General features: G+C 35.0%; 1 protein-coding gene across 1 annotated transcript in view; it reads left to right on the top strand.

The window, feature by feature from the left end:
- The window catches only part of LOC145727754 (uncharacterized), a 152,029-nt gene that overhangs the window by 97,740 nt on the left and 37,740 nt on the right, over positions 1-16,549 (top strand). The window lies entirely within an intron of this gene.

Genomic DNA, 16,549 nt, shown 5'->3' with positions numbered 1-16,549 from the left:
TCACTGCAATTTTCAAGAGAAATGGCAGTGACGATATTAACTGTGCAGGTATATTAAATTCACTTCTGTCTGAGATTAATTCTTAAGATTTTTTTAAATATTTTGTGCTTTTTTCCGGTAATTTAAAAATCTTTGTTTTTTGTTGAAACATATTTTTAAAGAGTTGTAAAGTGTAGAGCATTTTTCGAAAAACCACTTATTTGTATCATATGAAACATTCTAAAATGGATATTACCAATGAGGTGCATTTGTGGTAAAAATTTCAGACCTTTAACCTAACCTAACCTAACCTAACCTAACCTAACCTAACCTAACCTAACCTAACCTAACCTAATCTAACCTAACTTAACCTAAACGAACCTAACATAACCTAACCTAACTTAAACTAACCTAACGTTCCTGAGATATTAAAAAAAAACACAAAAAATTAGAGTCACCTTTGACGACCTCTAGCGGCCAAACGATATAACTTAGCCCTGCCCACACAACGTCACGTGATAGCCCCTTTCATTAGCTTTCTTCTATCATATGGTCTATAGAGATTATGGCGAGTTTTGGACAATCTTACAAAAATTTCCTTGAAAATTAGTTTTTCTGAGACTGCCTGCGTGGATTACTGGATAACCGCCGCCATTTTGGTACTATTCAATTAAAACTTAGTACGAAAAATATCAAATTTCCATCTCGCTCAGTTCACATGTATTAGAAAAAAAGAGAGATCCAAAAAAAATGTACAAACTTTTACTTTTGTAAATTTCTTGGTCCTACTTAAATAACTCAGAATTACTTTATTACTTTTACACTATCAAGTCCAACATGAAATTACTTAGTGAAAAAAATTGAAACAAAGCTTAGAGAGGATGAACATCAGACAAAAAACCCCTTTAACTATAAATTTCTCTTTTAAATTTTTAATTGCACAAAATCCCGCCAGGAGTTTTCTTATCTACTCGACGCGGTTATCATTCGAAATTACGTCAAAGCCTTCCGCTTGATCTTATTAAGATAAAATCTGGGTCCTTTAAAGTCGGAAAATTCCTCGGCGTAACCGAAATAAATCATATTAGTTCGAAAAGGCAAAAGGAATTTTATTAAACTATGCAGATGCACTTTCCTTGTTACAAAGTTTAATTATTATTAGCAAATTTGTTTGTAGTCGGGGCGTGCATTTTTCCTTTGTGAAAACGAAACAAATTAAGCGCGACGCTTAATAATGCCGAATTTCGTTGTGGTGGAAATTTGCGGCATACCGGAAGTAAATCATATTAAGTTCGAAGGCAAAAAGCTTAATAAAGTATGCAGATGCAGAGCAGGCGTCTGCTAGACAAAATTACTATTTTATCCGTATTCCCTTTGCCTGTCATGTTTCAAATATATGTAGCTTATTTGTTTGCCAACTTTAGAACCAACGAAAAGTCACTAAAGGAACTTTCTTAATGTCAGAACTGGACAAACTTTTAACAACCATTTTAATTACTCCTTCTCTGGATAATGATTTTATAGGCCATCAACGAAACGGCTTTTCAAATTTCCAAAAGCTCTAATACAACTAATTATTCAGCTGTAATGACTTTACAGCCAAATAGTGCCGTAGGATTTATGCATCTTTATAGTGTCGTATAACCGCGAATTATGACCAATAAGAATGGGGCGTTATGGCCTGCGAATTGGGTCCTGAGGACAAAACGAAAAGAGAGGAATATCGTAAAAATTAATCGTTCGAAGTACGAAATTAGTTCTGCATAATGGCGACAAGACAATTACAAAGCTATAAGGACAACGAGTTTCTCATTAAAATATATGAACCAAATAGAATTGACAGTTTATATTGTTCGGTTTTTTTGTCAAATCTGTTTGATTTTACTCTCTAAAGTGTGAATTTGTTGTTGCTTCTACAAATATTTTATTAATCTAGGTTCAGTAAAATTATGTTTTATTGAGAATTTTTATTTAAAAATGTCCTCAGAACTTTGAATAATTCTGTTTAATTGACAATTTACAGTAATTTACTGAAAATATTTTGTAACGCTTCTTTTTATTTGTCAGTTGTGGATAAATTTTCTTAAAACCCATTTTAAAAAAGCTTCAGTTTTAAACTTGTACTAGCTATGACGTTTAATGACAGGCTTACAGTTACCTGACATCTGTCAAAACTCATTAAGCAGTACCTTGAAATTGTAAAATGTTAATGCTTCAAAAATTTGACAGTTATGACACTTCCCAGAGTGGTTTGTAGTCACGTGACACTTGTTATAATTATTAAAACTCATTCAGCAGTGAGAAATGTTTGGTATTTATACCTCAATAGAGACCCAAATTTATGAGGCTAAATCATACTATGATTAGGTTTTTGACACTTGACAACATTAGCTCACACAGTCTCGATGACGTTATTAAAAGGGAAACAGATAATAAAACTATTAAAATCTTGTTCTTGAATTTATTAGAAAATTCGCTGCCCTCATCAATCTAATACTTAAAACTATTAAAATATTGTTTTTGAATTGTAGAATTTATTAGAAAATTCGTTACCCTCATCAATCGAATACTTAAAACTAGTAAAATATTGTTTTTGAATTTTAGAATGTATTAGAAAATTCGTTACCCTCATCAATCTAATACTTATACTAATTAAAGGTAATCCTTATACTTTTGATCCAATATAAAATGATAATATAAACAACTGTGTTTGTCCAATAATAATTTAAACAGCAGTATGAAAGTTTAACTGTGCGTTGGGAGAAAATATTACAAGATTTCATACATTTCCTTTGACTTAGCAACACTTCAGTAGTTCATCAGCCGGATAGTCATAACACTGTTGAATTAAGGAAGAATTTGTGTACTGAAGCAATATACAACTTGATATTAGCTTTGTAGGAAACTAATTTCGGTTTTGTTTGTATAAAAACGCTATTGAACCTGAAAAGACTTGTTAATTAGACATCAGTGCATGCCCAAGAGCCGATGGTCGTAATCCAAAAACAGAGGGGGTGGATAACGGGGGGAGGGGGGTTGTTGGTTGTTTCTCGAAACTCGCCACTGTTCGATATAATAGCAGTGGCGGGAGATTCTTCGACGACCGCAGCCCGCGCGCGATGTTGCCAGCTCCTCTTAGGGCAGCATCTCGAAACCGCAGCACATTGCGACCCCTTCGCCTTAACCCCATCTACCCCCACACTCTTAACGGCGACGGGGGAGCGTTTTACTGTTTTATTGATTAATTGAGTTCAGCCGAATTCTGCCGCTTCGGATTTCGGTTTTATTATTATGTTTTGCATTTTGTGTTCTTCGTTGGCCGTCTTTTTTTCCCTAAGAACTCATTTCTGTAATTGAATTTTAGCAAAAAATAAAGATAAATAAAACATTCTCTAAAAATTCCTGACCCTCATCGCTCTAAAACTCACTTGTTTTATAACAACTTCTTAGTATGTAATTGTCTTGGTTTGGCAATACGAAAAAACATAAAACTGAAAACAATATGGCAGACAACAGAAAAGGAGCATCCTCTTCGCCGCAATAACGTTTTGCGGTTCTTATGTACAAACGGCGCTAATCAAGACACATGATTATGGCGCCCCCCAGCATAGGACATGCACTGCCGCCTACGGGGGGAACCATAAAACGTCGTCGTTCTTCCTGCCTCTGTCCCGACCCCATTTCCTACTTATCCTCTGGGATACGATTGCAGCTAACTATGTCTACAATTTAGCAGGATGGAAGAGGGAAAGCGCGAATATACTTTACTCGCGAGCGATTTACGCGGGAATAAAAATGTTCCTGCTTAATAAAAATTCGAAAAACTTAATTTCCACCCTACTCTCTACACTTTTTTATGCTTTTCACAGGGTTGTTTTGTTTGACTGAGATCTTTTTTCACTCTGTGAGTCTGGTAAGTGTCTTATACACTAATTTTGATGTTAGTTCCATTTTTGTCTAGTTTTCTAACTTAATTTATATGACAGGAAACCGACCAAATTATCGCACCGTTTTTCCCTTTTATTTAACCCCTTGATTATTCTTTCAGCGGTTCGCCTCTTAATTGTCTGTATGTAGAGACGTAAAAGCGTGTGAAAACGCACTGAAAATTTCAACGCGCTTTTTCCGGCCACACACAATGAATGCGAAGTAGCTGAAGGGCGTGAAAGGGAACCTCTGAAAAAATGTTATCTATGCGAAACCACTTGTGGCTTTTTAACACACACACGCACGTGGAAGCGAGACAGACAGAGGAAACTGGGGGATGTTTCAATAGAGACTTAACCGGCGTTTTCCTGCTTTTTTTTCCAGGCTCAGAAAAATTAGTACCAAAACGGACGAACGACAAACAGCTCTGGATGAATGTCAAACGAATACTTTGCACGGGGGAATTTAACTGGAATGACTGCACAAGTGTTTTTATGTTTGTGTTTTCCACGGGAATAATAATATAAACTACTTCTCTAAAACGAACCAGAGACAACCCCTACACACGTGTATTTGGTTAATTTCCGTTTCCCTATATCTCGCCTTATACTTGTTGCCTAATATCACTAATTTACGGCATTAAGGCGTTATTAACAGGGTGTTAGGGAATACTGGTGGAATATTAATATCTTAGGCGCAGTGATTTTCTCGCTGTTATTTAATTGTTCCTGGCGGAATTGTTCGTAAAGGTTAATATCAATTAGCAAAACTTGTTTTTTTTTTTAATTTATTAATGTTATACAATGAGCATGTAATGATAGTAATGTTACTTTTCAAGTATGTTTCATTGTTTTGTACCTCCGTGGGATTGAATTTGACATTTTTCAGGTTTAGGTCAAAACTGTAATTGAGGGCCAAATGTCATTATTGTCAAAACTCCACTCATCAAGCTATAAAATGGATTTTAAGAGTGTTTTGTAGTTTTACAGATTTTAACGGTTGTCGTACTTAAAAATTAACTAAAATCAAGTTAGAAACAGACAATCAAATGATAAAAGTATAAAATGCATTCAAAACGGTTTTCGAGATATTGACGTTTAAAAAATGACACTTTCAGATTTTCAAGTGTCATAACTCCTAATCAGAATGAGATAGAGCAAAACGGCTTAAATGCTCTTATCTTACTTTGAAAATATTTTCAATTTTGACAGGTGTCAAAAAAAAATTATCAGTAAAAAAATTGACACCTGTCAAATTTTCTAATATGACATCGTAATAGATTTCAGAAAGTTAAGGTAAGAACATGCAAGCCGTTTTGCTCTCTCTTATTCAGATTAGGAGGTATGACACTCCAAAATCTGGAAATGTCATTTTTCAAACGTCAATATTTCGAAAACCGTTGCAGATAGCCATAGGTTATGACACACCAAAAATATTTGGAATCGATAGGACTATTCAAAAATACAATAATATACAGGGTGTTCCATTTAAAATAAGCAAGTTAACATCTGACGAAGTCCAAAATTTTAAATTTCTATAAATATTTGATCTTGATAAACTTTTAATGAACGGTTTGAGTGAACCCTATACAGTGCGTTTTTTTTAACGCGCAACATAGGATTTTACGTGTTAAATTTTTAAGCCCATGTTAGACCATTTTATTTTGGAACTGCAAGTCTATAACTTGACGGGTGTGTCTTTAGTACCCTGAAGCTTAAGTAAGTCTACCAATTTGGTCTAAAAAGTGATTAAAAACTGGAATAAAATCATTTTTTTTCGAAAAGATTTTATCGTTCCATACTCCCTGTATGCATTGTTGTTCCTTGTTGTTTTTATACTGGCAGGACAGGTAGCAGGAAAAGTGACATATTTTGACTGCATCACGACCCGACATCTTTTGAACGTCAAAAGGGTATTTTATGATTGTTTGGAATACTGTTTGGCTTCAAACGGAGGTCACTTTGAACAATTCACTTATAAAAATACTTCTTTTGTTCTTAACTTTCTTGATATAAAGTTAATGATCACCCTGTTTTACTTTCTACGCCAAATTTTACCTGCTACCTGCCGTACCAGTATCAAAAACAACAATGCATACAGGGAGTATGAAACGATAAAACCTTTTCGAAAAAAGATGATTTTTTGCAAGCTTTTTAACACTTTTTAGGCCGAATTGGTAAACTTACTTAAGCTTCAGGGTACGAAACAGCCACCCGTCAAGTTTTATAATTGTAGTTCCAAAATAACATGGTCTAACATGGGCTTAAAAATTTAACACGTGAAATCCTATGTTGCGCGTTAAAAAAAACGCACTGTATACTGATTTTACTGGATTTTTTAAGACTATTTTGTGGTTTTACAACTTTATGGACAGGATTTTGACGGTTATCATAATTAAAAATAGACTAAAATTAAATTAGAAACAGACAGCCAAATGTTATATGTCAAAATTGCACTCATGAAGGTATAAAATGCATTCAACCAAAATCACACTGATTTTGTTACTTTTCACGAATTTGACAGTTTCCAGGTTTAAAACAAAACAAAAGGCTATAACTCTGACACCTAAATGTCATCTGTCAAAATATGACGTAATAATGCAACAGAAAGGAAAATCAAGTTTTAAGAATGACACTATGAACTTCTACATTGCCACATGAAGGTAAATGTTTTAAAATCAACCAAAGATGAAGCAAACGTTTACAAACGTTATTCTCAAAACTTTTATGTTTCTATTAACTGTTACGTCACTCCACTTTACTTTGATTTTTGTTATATATTGGTGGACTGAAGTCATTACTAACAATTCAAAACCGTCATAGAAAAAAAAATATTTTGAGTTATAACTTATCAAAAAGGTAACCTTTTCTGATCTTTTCATCAAATTTGTGTGCTAGCAGGTACCTTTTGATAAGAGATTCTCGACTCTGCCGCGTTTTCCTGTTTCCGCCCTTAGATGAGCAAGGAGAGATAATAAACGCGAATTTCATATACATGGCCCAGGTACGCAATTTTCTGCCACAATCCTATCAGAGTATAACAAATCAGTGGCTGTGGTTTGATTTTTTTTTAGGCTTCAGTGGCGGACCCTTACTCAAAGTTCCAAATCATTATTATCACCTCCGCCTGCTCCTTCAAGACCGGGCTTTATTTGACACCATGATGGATGATCTTCGAAAGCAAAACTGAATTTTATGGGGAGATAATCGTTTTACGATACACCATCAGGGGTTGGTGATTTTTTCCCTCGCGGTCACTAAATTTTGCTAAGTTGGTTAATAAATCCGGAAGCAAATTAAATCCGCGTCGCATTTAATTGCCCATCCGCGTAGAGAACGCCGGACTATAAGTAATAAACAGGAAATAAATTCCGAAAATCTGCCTGCCTAATCATAAATACAACTAAATTATACCCCCATAAATCCATTACACGTGGTTCACGAAAATTTGTGGCCTCCAATATATCAGAAAAATTTAACAGTTAAGGTAGCGTGAGTTATGTACTAACTTTATATTTACGATATTAATTTCCTTGTGTTTCCTCCGGGTTCTGGAAATTCCGGATTATTTTTAAGTTTATGGTTTCCTCGACGATCGATTATCTTGCGGAATGAAACGTCACGTTAGAGCAGAAGAGGTTTAACATCACTAAACCTAGTTTACGAATGTTCTCCTGATTAAAAAATCGTATTCATTAACGTCTGCCTTTGTACTCAACGGGTGGCCAGTTTCATATCTATATTCCAGAAAGTTTTTAATCTCGTCGGAAGCCACTTTAAAAGCCTTTTGACCAAAGAGGCCCCAACCCGACTGGGCAAAAATTAATGTCTTGTCAAAAAACCTCCCTGTTTTAAGGGGATTACGTTTTCGTTTAATTAAGAACGGGTCCGCCGTCCTTTTTAAGTTGAAAACGCCATTGTCGCACACCGCAACCTGAAATTCGTTCTTGGTTTGGTTCAACTGAAGAGTAAAATGTGAAAAAGCGATCAATGATGTAAATAATTAAGTATTCAAGCAGTCCACGTGCGCCACATTTTGTTTGTGATGAAAAACTGTGCTGAGATTTACGCAAAATATTAAACACTTTTTTTACACAAACCAAGTGCAAAATGTCACATTCAAACGCACTTTTTTGTCAGTAAAGTGTTTTAATCCCAATAATCCGAAATATTTAGGTTATTTTGGTGTCAGCTTTAGAAAATCAGATGGAAGTGCAAAAATGTTATTGTTTAGAATACATATTACTTTTTCTCTTTGCAATTACAGCTTACTTCTGTTTTCTTATCCTTTGTTGGTAAAAAATACAATAAAAGGCAAAAATAGGAAAACCACATTTACCACTGTACTTATAGTAAACTATGTCACACTAGACAGAAACTTAAAAATGACAAACTCTTTTAAAATAATAATTTTTGAATAACCAAAAGTCGTTTAATGCTTTAAATACTAAACTACTAAACATGTTTATGTGAATCAAAATTCACAGAGTTTCAGGTGATATCGACTGTTCTTGCTACAGACTAAAAGAACATCATTTATTCCCAAAGTTCGTATCTCGAGCAAGGAGTTCTGCGCATCCCTATCAAAAACCTGAAAGCCCCAGATTTAAGATATTTCAAAAGTTTAAAAAGTTTTGAGTCCCAAGTGCGTTCAAAGTTGGTTCGCAGTTCAGTTGCCGTTTAATGCAGGGAGGTCAAGGCCTACGATGGCCAACCACTCCGGAAACTTCCACTCTCTAAAACTAAACTTCAGTTTAGTTCAGTTAACTTTGGAATTAACTTTTCCCGCGAATTCGACGAGGGCACCGACTGTTTTTAAGTGCATCACCTTCGGACTTTCGGTTCATATTTTGGCGGTGAGCCAGTTTCCTGAGGATTCGTTCGGGGGAGTCTTAAGTTGCGAATAAGCAGAAATAAGGGGGCGACTTGCAGATGAGCGCTCAGAGGCCGGCAGAGATTACCCGTGAATTATGGCACCAAGATATCTAATTGTAGCTTAGGGCATTAAGAGGGTTTTAAGGGGGGCAAAAGGGGGTGGCGATTTGACCTACGTTTAAGTTTTGGGTAAGTTTTCGTCTTCCTACAGTAGAGTGAATTGATGTAGGTTTATGGACAAAATATTCAATATCAGTATCAATAGTAGTACTGCAGTGTGGTTGATTGAATTGATTCATTCATTTTACACAGGCATCTATAAAAACAAGAAACCAATCATTTTATAGTAAATAACACAGTTATAGTACATTACTTCTTTGGTGAGGCCATAGTGTTCCACATCTAGTGGTGTAAGAAGCATTTTACGCACGAAATGGAAAAAGTTACAAAAGTGTAATTCTTTAAGTGCCTAAAATGCCTTAGAGTTGGTATTACTTATTGTACTTTACTTACTCCACACCATCTCACATAGTTCAGAGTCCATTTTTTCCATAGAAACCTGTTATCTTATTATTAGTGTTATAAACAATTCATTATTAATCTGTTTTGTTACTTGTTGAAGCTTATGCAAGTGTTACTTTACTGTTATCATAGATATGTATACCTCAGCTGAATTACTATTAGTATGATACGACTTGATGTATTTACAGATGATATTTTGTCAGTTCAAACTTTGACACCGCTTTTCTCCCTGACTGTACCAAATCTTGTAGTGTTTTTTCAGGTTTTTGGATAGAAAATTTAATGAAAATTCCAAAAATGTGCTTAAAATAGTGATTTTCTCACACCAAGTGACTTTTACAGACGATTTTGTCCTTGATTGCCCCTTAAACTGTATTTCTGTCAGTTCAAACTTTGACACCGCTTTTCTCCCTGACTGTACCAAATCTTGAAGTGATTTTTCAGGTTTTTGGATAGAAAATTTAATGAAGATTCCAAAAATGTGCTTAAAATAGTGATTTTCTCACACCAAGTGACTTTTATAGGCGATTTTGTCCTTGACTGTCCTTTAAACTGTGTTTCTGTCAGTCCAAACTTTGACACCGCTTTTCTCCCTGACTTCACCAAATCTTGTAGTGTTTTTTCAGGTTTTTGGATAGAAAATTTAATGAAGATTCCAAAAATGTGCTTAAAATAGTGATTTTCTCACACCAAGTGACTTTTATAGGCGATTTTGTCCTTGACTGCCCTTTAAACTGTGTTTCTGTCAGTTCAAACTTTGACACCGCTTTTCTCCCTGACTTTACCAAATCTTGAAGTGTTTTTTCAGGTTTTTGGAGAGAAAATTTAATGAAGATTCCAAAAATGTGCTTAAAATAGTGATTTTCTCACACCAAGTGACTTTTACAGACGATTTTGTCCTTGATTGCCCTTTAAACTGTATTTCTGTCAGTTCAAACTTTGACACCGGTTTTCTCCCTGACTTTACCAAATCTTGTAGTGTTTTTTTCAGGTTTTTGGATAGAAAATTTAATGAAAATTCCAAAAATGTGCTTAAAATAGTGATTTTCTCAGACCAAGTGACTTTTATAGGCGATTTTGTCCTTGACTGCCCTTTAAACTGTATTTCTGTCAGTTCAAACTTTGACACCGCTTTTCTCCCTGACTTTACCAAATCTTGTAGGGTCTTTTCAGGTTGTTGAATAGGAAATTTAATGAGGATTCCAAAAATGTGCTTAAAACAGTCATTTTCTGACTCTACGTGGGTTTGACAAGCAATTTTGTCTCTGACGGTCAAACTGTGCTCAAAAGTTGCAAAAATCCGAGTTTAAAAAAGTTTTCTTGCAGTATTCGATATAAAACGTGTTTCTAAGATTTACACACAGAACAATTATTTTGACAGTGGTCACGTGACTGTCACGTGACCACTGTCACATTTACACAGGTAGTTTAGAAAATATCACTTGGATTTTAGAAAATATAAGTTGCATCTCAGAACTTAAAAATTGTATTTCAGTATCGTAAATTTGATTTTAGAATTTTGAAAAAAGTTATTTCAATTTCAGAATTTTATTATGTTTCTGTATGTTTATTAGTCCATTTTTTTAATTTAATATTAGCGAATTATCCTATATGTAGTAACAATTACGAGTTACAAAACGCCAACAAGAATAACTTTGTCAATGAATTCAAAATTTACATCCAAACTGGCATATTGCATTTGTAACAATGACAGCACAATTACCTTTCACAAATGTTAGTATGAAGATTTCTGATATACAACTTTAATTTTCCAAATTACAAATAACCGTGATATTTCTAAAATCCATCACATGGTTTCTAAAATTCAGCTGATGCTTTCTAAATTACATATGTGAATGGTGTAGATAAATTATCGTCCAAAAATCACGTAATATCTGTCACTAATGTCAAAACTGTAAAAATTTGCTTAGAATTTGCAAGAATTACAGTTTAGCACAGTTTTCGAAAGAACGCGTGTTTCTGAGATTTATGACAGTTACTTTGATAGTGTTCAGTTTGTAAATGTAAATAAGCAAAAGTTAGTTGTTGAGTTGATTCACTGTTATTTTTTAAAATTTCCTTTATCATCTTTTTTGTACTAGTATGAATAAAATTATTGTTACTTTTTTTTTGTTAGGTTAGGTTAGATTAAGTACTTTTACCTCCGGATAAATTTATTCTTAATAATTTCTATAAAAATAATTGATTGATCAATTGCATAAAACAGCCTGTAAAACTCTGGCGAATTGTCCATAACGCCTTCGTATTCACCCTTGTTGTACAATATACTATTCTTGGTTAAAAACCTTAAAAAAGGCCGTAGTTATCGTAGCTGAAAACTATGCCGAATTGACTATTTACAGTTAGTGGATAAACTGAGCAGGATTTTGTCCGACAATATAGCTATTTTGAACTACTGTCTACATCTTGGGTTGTCTTACGGACCATTTGCCAGCTCACTACATTTACCGAGGCTCATTATTAACGCCGCCGAAGCTAAGTCAACGTTTGCCGAGGTGCGCTGCTTACTAATTTCAATAGATTAACCGCGCACATTTAACCCATTCGGTTAAATCGAGTTATTTGTAATTAACTAGCTCTCCCGGCTTGGGATTCGGGTGCTTCCGCGGTTCACGCAGATTAATTCGCCGACGGATTTTCGATTATCGAAGACGGGAAAAACGTTTGCGTAAGCTAGAAACGGGGGCAGTTTAATTAGAAATTCTTAGATAACGGTTTTAAATATGGCGACTGGAGAGAGGAGAGGTAAAAGACGACATTTCGAAGTCGTCTCATTTAACTGCTCGAAGCCGGGCTTATTGTGTCTCGAACATGCCGTTAGAGTTTTATGTCGTATAAAAATAACATTACCACGGTACGGTTCAGTTATTCAAGATATGTAATGAGCCAACAGCATGTTCCTTAGCGGAGCGGGATCGGATCATAACCATAAAGTTAACCGAAGAAAATCGACTCGTTTTGGAATATATTTCGTTTAATTAAGAACCTCTGCGGGCAAAATTGCCATACATGCCGCAGTCGCTAATATTAAATCTTATGTGCATCCAGACCGGGAAAGAACCGAGCCAATTTAACCACTCGTTTCTCTGTGTACACGTATGTCGAATTGGAATATTATTTGTCTTTAATTCCCTCGTCTTATATCGATTACATAAGAAGTAAAAATTTATCGGAAACGTTGGTAACTGCCACTCATCCGAAAGCTAATTAGTTGATTTGTAGCGGCTGGAAAAGGGAACAGCTCCCTCCTAAGTAATCTAAATTTTTCATTCCGGCGGCGTATCCCCGAGGAATTTCGGGAATCAACAATGTCCCCCACTTTAGTTTGTGACCTTGTCCAATCGATCACCAGCGTTTTTCTTAAAGTAGCAAACTTAAATGAGCCCAAAGTTTTTTACAAGGAAGCCGCGAGAAAACCTCACACCCTGGAGGTAAATTAGAAAATATCAATATGTCTAATGCATTCCCGTGCAGAGGAGACTCTATCCTATTAAACAGCTCCGACTGGAAACAATCAGAAACCGAATTGATTCGCATTGGGGGTCCATTACTCCGAAATCTACAGACGCCGTTGTTCCTTTCCTAATAGACTCGGCAGTTGCAATTTTGGCAAGAAATTGCAGCCAGCGTATTTTGGGTAAACACCGCTTAATTTCGTTCGTATAGCGTCTTTAATTGGAAAGCTTTGTCTGGTTTTAAAATCGAACGCCAAATATCGACTAGACAATTTCAAGGCGGTGGGAGGCAGTGTGACTTTTCTCCCGCATTAATAATTAACGCCAATCCGGTAAAAACCCAGAGAACGGAAACGTTCGCACCCTTTCTAATATTTACGTATCCCTTATGCCATTAAATTATCTGCGTTTCGGTGGTGTCGACGGCTAAAAAGGAAAGCGCGATATAACGACGAAAAAATCAGGCTCGTTTCGTTAGGCATGTATCGTAAAAACCAATAAGCGACTCGGTTAAAACAAAACCGAGGTCGAAGACACGTCTCAGGGGGGGATAACTGGCAAATTTTTTACGGGGGTACGAAACAAATATTTCAGTTCAGGTTCGTATTCAGTAGATTTTTCCAGAACAGTAAAACACAAGTAGAGAATGGGAGTTGATGATGGTTGCCAAATGAGAAAACGAGTCGAAAGTGGCCACGTAATTGTCTTTTTTGTTTTGGGATATCATTTTAAATAATGTTAGAAGCTAATGAAACCAAAAAAGAGAAATTTCAGATTTTTTTTCATATACAAGGGTGTTACCAATCCGATGCATTGTATCTCAGAAAGTATAATTGATAGAGATTTAGTTAAATGAAGCAAAAAGTAGCGCATTATTTTGCTAAATAAGTTGGTAAATAAAGTTTCACCGAAAATTTCTATTTAATTTTTTTACCAATTTATTATTGATTATTTTGGAAGAAAATCAATGGCACCTTATAGAGGCACTTTTTTAATACTATTCAAAACAGTACTGTTAGTTTTCAGCTCCGACGTTTCGTTTTTTTCGTTTCATCATCAACTTTAAATTTTTAAATACAGACCTGGATTTTTTATTTTGTTTTTTTAGTAGCTAGTTTTTTTAGTAAACTTGACAAAAAATTATATCTAGCGTAGTTTGGAATTCATATAGTTGTTGCGCAGATTATAGTGTTCATAACAACCTGAGAGGGCATTAGAGGCGGGCGTTATCATAACGCCCTGAAACTTTTTTTAATATTATGGCATTTTTATTCTTTCATGCCATAAAAACTATGTATTCCTTACCTTAGGATGCTCTTGACTTTTTAGATAATAAACTTTTGTAAGCTTTTGTTGCATTTTCTTTTATATTTTCTAAAATTTCATACAGCGTTTGCCATCTTCACTGACTGACAGGACTATCAAAAGTCATAACATTCAGGTAAAATAAACCTTACCTTAGTAAAAGTATACCTTACTTTTCAATGCCAGAAACAGTAAATAATTGCTGAATTAGGTGAAACATAAAACATTGTATGTACGACAGGTGTTAGAGAGAGTATAGTGTCCATCTGCGTGCGTATTCTTGAAACGAAGGAAGGGAATTATCAAGGGAAATACCTGTAGAATGTGACAGGAACCCGCCATTGTCAGCTTCTTCTGTCACACTCTATCAACACTTCACTTGAGAATTCCGTTCCCTGCTTTCAAGAATAGGCCCCCATGCCGAAACCGGGGATTTCGGCCTTCAGGACATTATGTTCTTTCTAACGCCTTTGGTACGTAAATAGCTATTAAAACGGCTAAAGGCAGCTTTCTCTATAGTGGAAGTCAAATTTAAATTACCCTGTGCCACCCATTTTTAGTTTTTTTCTTGCTAAAGAAACTTTCAAATTAACATTTTTTGACTCAGTTCAGAATTTGCTGGTTTTTGAGATACCTCTTAAAACCATCGAATTTGAGACACTCTGTACAGGGTGCTGCATTTTCGATGGTTTTACGGGGTACAGAGAAAACGGTAATAGATAAAAAAAAAGTAGCATACGTGTTCTGATCTCTTTTTCTGAGCTGAGATGACTGGCAAAGAGTGGGCTCCGCAAACTTGTTTTGTTTCAAAGATACTTTTGTAAAATGGTCATTTTGGAACCTCCTCTGTATTTCATTTGCTATTAAAGTTATCAAAAAAGGAAAAACGGTTTTCGGTAGAAGTTTTGACGCAGAATCCAATGGCGTAGTCAGTTTTTTTCTATTACGTTTAGTTTCTGACATATGACAGTAAGTTATATTTTTTTAAATGGAACACCCTATATATTTTTAGTTAATTTAATTCTGTTGATTTTTACTTTTTCAACGGTGTATTAAAACATATAAGTTTGTAAACGTTAATCTTGGTAATTAGAAAAAAAGCGTTTTCTTAACAAAAAAGTACTAAATAATATGTATAAAAATACCCAGAGTCGAAACAAAATTTGGGTATATTCATATTAACATGTTACATGTCGTTTATAAACAGTTTTCTCAACTTCCACCTTAAAATTAGTAGAAAATAGAAATGGCCACTTTTCTTATTAACGTGACGGTAGAACTGTTTGTAACTTAGATTTTTAATGAGATTTATTAAAAATATTTAATTTTCTGATGTGTTAGTTTATATGATTTCCGATTTTGTTTGGTATTTTAGATATTGGCCTTTTTTTAGCTTAGCAAAGGTCTTTTTTTAAAATAACAGGATTAACCTCTACAAACTTATACGTTGTAATACACCGTTGAAAAGGTAAAAATCAACTGAATTAAATGACGTAAAAATATATAGGATGTTCCATTTAAAAAAATGTAACTTACTGTCATATGTCAGAAACTAAACGGAATAGAAAAAAACTGACTACGCCATTGGATTCTACATGAAAACTTCTACCGAGAACTGTTCTTCCTTTTTTGATAACTTTAAGAGCAACTGAAATACTGAAAGGGTTCAAACATTACCAATTTTGGAAAACCCCTCGTATCTTTGAAACAAAAGAAGTTTGCGCCGCCCACTTTTCGCCAGTCATCTCAGCTCAGAAAAAGAGATCAGAACACGTATGCTACTTTTTTTCTATCTATTACCGTTTTCTCTGTACCCCGTAAAATGCAGCACCCTGTACAGTTTCAATACTCAAGTTTCTTAGGTTAGGTTAGGCCAGGTTTACCCCTCGGTAAATCTAACTAAAATAATTTGCATATTGTACCAATAGATAACTTTTGAATTTTAAGAAAGTATTTTTTCCCTTATTTTGAATTTCTTTGAGTACATTTGCTTCAAATATAAATTCAAGCAGCTGCAGTGATTTCACCAACACATACAGTTTTCATTCGTTGAGCTGTTGTATTTTAATTAGTGAATACCTTAACCGTAATCTCCTTAGAAAAATAACTTGAGAACGGCTGCTGCCAGTTTGTTCAGCCCTCGGTCCCGTCATACTTTTGCCAATTTATGCATCAATTCCATATTTCGCAAGTCGTTTTCATAATTCCACGCATCGGGCTTCCAGCCCGGCTCATCGTATTTCCATTTTGTCAGGAGGGTGGCGCACTCACACACCTTATATCATTTGCATATTTGTCAGCTGTGCCACCTTAACTTTTCTCTTCCTCCGTCACGGATAAAGTTGTCCCTTAAAAAGCCTGAGATAAACTATCCTCGAATCTGATGCATTCCAAATGCCTGTTAACGTAACGTATTCACATAAGTTAAATGGAACGAAGTCGATTGCGTCTTCGTCTTCAAAAATC

This window comes from Ips typographus, linkage group LG4 (genome assembly GCF_016097725.1).
Source record: "Ips typographus isolate SLU linkage group LG4, UJ_Ityp_2.0, whole genome shotgun sequence".
In the NCBI taxonomy this organism is placed as follows: Eukaryota; Metazoa; Arthropoda; class Insecta; order Coleoptera; family Curculionidae; genus Ips; species Ips typographus.
Note: the sequence above shows the minus strand (reverse complement) of the source record. Positions and strands in the feature narration are given on the sequence as shown.